This window comes from Microtus oregoni, unplaced genomic scaffold (assembly GCF_018167655.1).
Source record: "Microtus oregoni isolate MIOR12 unplaced genomic scaffold, Mior012 000012F_ref0000307, whole genome shotgun sequence".
Taxonomy (NCBI): Eukaryota; Metazoa; Chordata; class Mammalia; order Rodentia; family Cricetidae; genus Microtus; species Microtus oregoni.
In genome coordinates this window covers 17,459,443-17,466,534 of record NW_024543071.1, presented here as the reverse complement: position 1 = coordinate 17,466,534, position 7,092 = coordinate 17,459,443, and the positions used below count along the sequence as shown (strand labels likewise).

The window sequence follows — 7,092 nt, the reverse complement described above, 5'->3', positions numbered from 1 at the left end:
ACGGCTTCCAATAGCCGAGTCGCGTCCGGAACGTGGCAACGCGGTCAGCCAATCACAACCTCCCGACAAAGATGGGTTAGGCGGGACAAGTCTCTATTACCCAATTCAAGAAGAGAATCTTATCGGAGGCTCGTGTGATGCAACCAGTGCGATTTACACCGGTGGAGGTGTGGGCGGGAACAAGGATGATTGGCATAGCCTGCTCCAATCGCTGAGGCTTTTATTCCTTAGGGTGATGAGGATGTTGCGGATGGCTGGTGTCCCCAGAGGACGTACTCCTTGACCTTTTGGGGCCTGGAGACCTGGGGCGGTGGCCGCCCGTGGGAATTGCAGAGGACAGTTGTTCCTGTACCCGCTGAGCAGGTGGTTGTCCCCGCCAGGCCCTGGCAGTGCGCACGTTCCCGAGCTGTCCAGGCCGGACTGACAGCCAAGTCCCCGGCATTTGTGCGCAGAACTCAAGTGGTCCACCTGGACACGCTGTACCCGCGCGCGGGTGACCTTGACCATCTCCACACAGTGTTTTCCCGGAAAGAACCCTGGGAGCGCGGTCTGCCCTGATCGCTGGCAGGGGAGACCCTGCAGAGAGTAAGGGATGAGCGCTTTCTAGTTTGAGCAATTTTACTCGCCGGTAACTGGGGGGGGGGGGGGGGGGGGGGGGGGGGGGGGGCTAGTCCTCAAGGACTGTCAGGCAGCTGACGAGGCCTCCTTTGTAGCGTTCCTCCCACGTGTGCTGTCATCGACTGGCTGATACCCAAACTGCTGCTTCTTTTTGTCAGGCCGCTCCTTCCCCTGAGACTATTTCTGTCCAGATTCTTTCTCCACCTGTTGACCTTGAAGATTCACATCTGTAAGCCCTCCGTAAAACCTCTTCTTAACCCTCCGTCTGGTTAGAAATCTCTTTCGTATGCGTCGGGGGTTTGGTGGTCGACATTACAATTTTAGAAAATGTCCTGTTGAGTAGAACCTCGCTCTGGAGCCAGGGAAGTTAGGTTCGGAGCTGGCTGCCACTTACTAACTTGGGCAGGCCTGTTCCTGCTCTGTAGAGTGGAGATAATAGTGTTTTCCTCGGGGTTGTCGTGGGGATTATGTGTTAATACATATAAAGCGTTTAGTTGCATACAGTAAGTGCTCTCTAAATACTAGCTCTCTAAATACACCTCATCCGCACCCCCCTGGCAATGATACGCCGCTTTGCCTGGGACCTGGCAAACCTCCCTCCGTTTCTCATACTAAATATCCAACAAATGCTGGAAGGAGCCAGTTCCTTGTTATTTCGTGAGAAAACAGTATCGTGGCTTCCTTAGGAGTACATGTTGAATCTTCACACGAGTCTTCCAGTCAGGATGAACATAAGCCTCGGAACTCAGCAGCACCTGCTACCTTTATTTTGTCTTTTGCTTTTTAAAAACATCGCCCCCCCCCTTTTTTTTTTTGTTTTTGTTTTTGTTTTTGTTTTTCGAGGCAGGGTTTCTCTGTGGCTTTGGAGCCTGTCCTGGAACTAGCTCTATAGACCAGGCTGGTCTCGAACTCACAGAGATCCACCTGCCTCTGCCTCCCGAGTGCTGGGATTAAAGGCGTGCGCCACCATCGCCCGGCTTCCCCCCCCCCTTTTTTTAAGGTGACTTCCCACAGCGTTTCCCTGTTTCCCTCTGACCGTCACAAGCTAACACCAAAGGTCCAACAGCCTTCTGGTGCTTTTAGGGCTTCCAAAGATCAGTCTGAGTGCAGCCGTGGAAAGGGGTGTTTCTGCAACCTGGCCGAACTAGTGTGATCTCCACAGCAGTAGCCAACGATGTCACGGTCACTCTCTGCGTCATTCCCGGGGAGAAAAGCAGCCTTAGGTTACCCAAACACTGTCAGTGTGGCTAAGATCAAGTAAATACGTGTGTGTGTGTGTGTGTGTGTGTGTGTGTGTTCTGTTAGGCACAAAGCACAGGTGTGCACAGGTGTGGGGGCCAGAGGTGAATGTCTGCTGTCTTCCTCCGTTGCTCTCCATCCTGTTATCTGAGACAGGGTCTCTCACTGAACTCAGAACTCAGAAATTCTGCTAGATTGTATGGGCAATGAGCTCAGAGACTTGCCTGTCTCCACTCCCCAGCATGGGAGTTATAAGCATGGCATCACACTTGGCTTGTTCATGGGGGCTGGGGATCCAAACTCAGGTCCTCCTTACACAGCAAGCACGTTTACCAACAGAGTCATCTCCCCAGAGATGATGGCCCAAAGGACTCCACAGTCAAACCTGTGATAGTGAACTGGATAGTTTTATGTCAGCTTAATACAAGCTAAAGTCATCTGAGAGGAGAGAACCTCAGTTAAGAAAAAGCCTCCTTAAGAGCAGGCTGTAGGCAAGCCTGAAGGGTATTTTCTTAATCAGAGATTGATGAGGGAGGGCCTAGCCCATGTGGGTGGGGCCACCCCTGGGCTGGTGGTCCTGGGTACTGGGTAAGTGAGCAAGCCAGTAAGCAACTTCCTTCCATGGCCTCTGCATCAACTCCTGCCTCCAGGTTCCTCCCTGCCTGAGTTCCTGTCGTGATTTACTTCAGTGATGGACGATATAGACGTATAAGCCAAGGAAACCCTCTCCTTCCCTATTTGATTTTGGTAATGGTGTTTCATCATAGCAATAGTAGCCCTAACTAAGACAGATAGTGTTTTTATTTCCTGTCCCATTACACCTGAACCAGGGGGTTGGGAAGATGAGGAAGCCTGTGCTCCGTAGGATTCAAATGTTCTTTTTTTTTTTTAATCCCTCAGTCATGTGAGCCTTAGAGATTGTGTTCAGTCTTCTCTTCTGTCTTGAGTCTTGTAAGCAACCCCCTAAATAAAATACCAAACTTGAAATAAACAAAATGCCTTCCCGGTCATTGCTAATTTTAACACTTTGACTTAGAATTGACTCAACACTGCCTCCTTGCTGAAGAAATAATTCAAGCAAAAGGCTTATGAAGAGAAGAGCCAGGCATTCAAGTAAGACAGCCAGCAGAGTGGCAGGGAGAGGGGAGCTGAGGTCAGAAGAGAGAGGCTGGGAGTTCCAGTGCCTCCTGGCCAAGTTTCTAAAACTGTTCAAGGGAGTCCTTCTGGCTCCCACCCCGACCCCAATCTCTTTTCTTAAAGGAAAAAAAAAACTGTAAAAGAGGAAATGGGAAGCCACACAGCAACAGCTATATCGAGAATGAATTCCTTTAGAATATATTCTTCTGGAAATCTGAAGCCTCTAGGACCAACAATACTGTCCCAGAACACAAGCGGCAGAACATCAGCGGCAACTGCCCGGACCTTTAAACTAATCCACCCCTGCTCGTTTTCCTCAGTCTTCACCCGGAGCACCCAGGGTGTCTAAACTTAGGAACATGCCGGGGGAGAGAGGTTTAGCGCCCTTTGCACTGGAGCACAAAAGGCTTTGGGGTGGTTATATTTGGGTGTATGTACGCTGTCGCGAGGGACAGGATATCATTTACATGTTGAGTTTGTGCTGAACACATTTTCTTTCAAAACCAAAGATGTTAGAGAAGACACCTTCAAGAGTCCCTGTGTGGCCAAATGGTGGGTTCAATAAACACCAAGCCTGCTAAGGGGTTGTGTCCTGGGATAGCAACTCTCTTGCTAAAGAGAGCAGCCAGTTTTTAGCTTCTCCCAGACTAACTAGGTCATGTGCCTGGGAAATCCTTGGGAAAGCTTAACTCTGTGCTTATCCCCAGAGTCTCTTCCTTCTTCCAGCATAACCCCACCCCATCCCCAGCCACCTCAGGGTTTGTACCAAGCCAGGATACGCCTTACTGTGTCTTATCCCCCAGAAGGACATGTCCAGTGAGGCCTGGAACAGACGGGATCTATACTTAGTTCCTGAACTGGATACTCACGTGCACCGGTTTTATTTAAGGCTGCAAAGACCTTTGTGTTCTGAAGACACCAACAGGCCTGAGTGCCGGGAGTGCTATCATCACTGCCGGCTGTAATTACTCCCACGGAGCCATTTAGAAATTGTTGCACTGTATAATTTTTTGTACTTAAGTATCATAGTACAATGGTTAAAAGCCTGACCTCTAGAAGTGGATTTCCTCTGAGTGGCTCATGTTCCTCACCTGCAATATGAAGATAATAATAGTTCTACCACAGAGTGAAGGTGGGGGTGCTGGGAAAATTAACTTATTTAATGCAACTGAAAAGTTTGGCATGAAAACTCTTTGAACTGTATTTCCCAGGAACTCAGCAGATGTTAGCAGGGCTTGCCTAGGGTTAAAAGATTCGTTGTCATCACTAATATCACAGACTCGTTGCTTTGAGAGTTATTTAGGCTTTTTATTGAATGATGAGCAGCTCAGGTGAAAATTATAGCTAAGCTTGGACTCAGAATGAGATCCCAGCTTTGCCTCTTACTAGTTGAGACAGTGAGTGACTTAATATTGTCTGAGTGTTACTATTCTTGTCTGTTACATTGTAGCAGATAGAAATGCGCGCGGCATAGTGGTAGAGTTATTATTATTGTCATAGAGATTGCACTTTCATCCCTAGGCGGCTGGAAGGTACTGGTTGAGCTCTCTTTGAAGTCTGCCTGATCTGGCTTGATCTGGCTTCTTGCAGGTATGTACTCTGAGGTATTTTTTTAAATGGAAAAGAGGCCATGGGTGGTGATTCGCACCTATTAACCCAGCACTTACAAGGCTGAAGGAGAGTTTGAGGTGAGCCTTAGCTACTGAGTCTAAGAAGTTTTCGTAAAGATCAGTGATTGCTAACAAAATTAAAAAGAAACGAGATAATATATTCAAAATGAATTAAAACATAAGTATATTAATAATAGTCTTTTATATCTTTCTCTTCAAGAGAAAAAATTTTTTAGAAACTATCCCATAATTCTCTCAACATCTGGGGAAACCTTCATTTCCACTTAAGACAGAGGTTCTCAACTTTCTTAATACTACAACCTTTTAATACCTTTTAATACTTTTAATGTTGTTGGAGGTTACCTCATGTTGTGGTGACCCTCAACCATAAAATTATTTTCGTTGCTACTTCATAACTGTAATTTTGCTACTGTTATGGATTGTAATATAAACACCTGATGTGCAGCTTCAAAGGGGTCTTGCCCCACATGTTGAGAACCACTGACTTAAAACAACAACAAAAGTCACAAAGTATATTGCCTTAGCAAAAAAAAAAAAAAAAAAAAAAAAAAGGAAAGGAAAGAAAGAAAAGAAAAAAAGAAAATCACTTCAAACTGAGAGAAGAATGGGGAAGCCATAGGCCTTAAAATCAGAATACTCGCCTCACAGTATCCTGTTTCTACCTAGATGTGTCTGTAGACACAGTGACGTATGGCTAATGTAATGCCTGCTCTTTTGAAGATTTCTTTTTATTTACAGTGTTTTCGTGAATGTATGCTGTGCGCGTGCATATGCTCAAAGAGGCCAGAAGAGGGCATCAGACACCTTGGAGCTGGAGTTCCAGGCAGCCTGGTTGGAGTCTTTGGAGCGGGTTATAGGCCAGGCTGGAAAAGAGTTCTCCTGAAGATCAGGAAAGGGCCTGACAGCCGAGCGCTCTCCAGCTCCAGTCCCTTACATTTTGTCTCTGAATTGTGGCGTCCTTTCCTCCTCCATTTCTTTGGTCATGACCTCAAATTCTGTGTTTTGGTGCAAGGTGTATGTGAATGAAAAGATAAACAAAGAGCACATTCAATGTCTTTGCGAGGAACACGGTGTCTGTTAACTCCTAAAGCAGTGTTTTAAGACAGGGCTTGCTCAAAGCCTGCAGAGACGTATTTCTAACATTTCAACAGTAGAGGGCAGCACTGCCCTTTTTTGGAAAATATTGAGGGGGCAACCACCAATTGCGATTTTTGTTTTTAGTTTTACTTTATCCGTACATGTTCTTTTAAATTTTTATTTTCCTTATTGAGTATGTGATTTTATAGAAATAATTTAGTATTTTCTGTTGCTTAGTACGGGAAGACCGAGTGATTGGTGAAAAACAGGTTTCAGGTGTCTTGCCCAGGTTCTGTCTGACAAAGGTAAACAATGGCTTGACCTTAGGTAACCAGATAGCGGTATGTATGAACAAAGTAAATGCTTCTGAACTTTCTAGCTAGAAGTCCTTCTGAAGCAGGATGGGGTTTTGTTTTTAAGTGGTGTAAATCATATGGTCATAATCCTGATGATGGCTTCTACGTTCTTCCTCACTGATTTCATTCTGCTGTGGCAATGCCCATTTCTGGCACATGTCGGACAGATCAGGGCAATCACTGGCGGAACACAGGTATTGTGACTTTAAGGAAAGATGCTCCTCAGGTGGGGGAGGAACTTTGCTGAAGCTGGAGTTGACTGAAAGTGTGCAGAAACAGCCCCTGAGATAGTCTTGTATGCTAGCCCCATCCTATTACTATGACTTGAATTTCTCTCACCAATAAAAGCGAAAAAAAACATCTGTGACTTTTGTACTAAATGTAAGTCTCAATCTTGTTGTCTAGAACGCATAGGGAGGGAATAATCCTAATTTTAGCAAATACATAACCAAAGTATTCTTAGCATATTTGGGTTCTGCCCTGACCCTGAAAAGATTTTTGGCAGCAAGTCTTCAATTCCAACTTAAACAAACCTTCCGAGGAGTTAGTGGCAGCAGACACTAAGTCTGGGCCAGACTCTGCCTGGTGAACTGAGTGAATTACAATCTCCGAGCCTCTGTTTCCTCCGCTCTCAAGTAGAGATGCCTCTAGATTTATTAGGAGGGCCAACTTAGAAAATGCACACGAAGCCAGGCGATGGTGGCGCACGCCTTTAATATCAGCACTTGAGAGGAAGAGGCAGGAGCATTTCTGTGAGTTTGAGGCCAGCCTGGTCTACAAAGTGACTTCCACAACAGCCAGGGTTACACAACACAGTGAAACCCTGTCTCAAAAAAAAAAAAAAATTTTTTAAAGAAAGAAAGAAAGAAAGAAAGAAAGAGGGAGGGAGGGAGGAAGGGAGGAATGGAGGAAGGGGGAGGGAGAGAGAGAGAATATGAAAATGCTTTCAAAGATTGGAGAGAAGTCTCAGTGGTTATGCACTGACTATTCTTCCTGACAACCCTGGTTCCCAGCACCATGTGGCAGGGAACAAC

General features: G+C 46.0%; 1 long non-coding RNA gene across 2 annotated transcripts; it reads left to right on the top strand.

The window, feature by feature from the left end:
* Window positions 1-235: 235 nt before the first annotated feature.
* LOC121454545 lies at window positions 236-6,411 on the top strand. Of its 2 annotated transcripts, none has more exons than XR_005975266.1 (3): window positions 236-363; window positions 4,516-4,584; window positions 5,364-6,411. It is a non-coding gene; the product is annotated as an uncharacterized LOC121454545 (long non-coding RNA). The 2 variants fall into 2 exon arrangements; XR_005975265.1 differs by having other exon boundaries at window positions 236-585.
* Window positions 6,412-7,092: the final 681 nt, after the last annotated feature.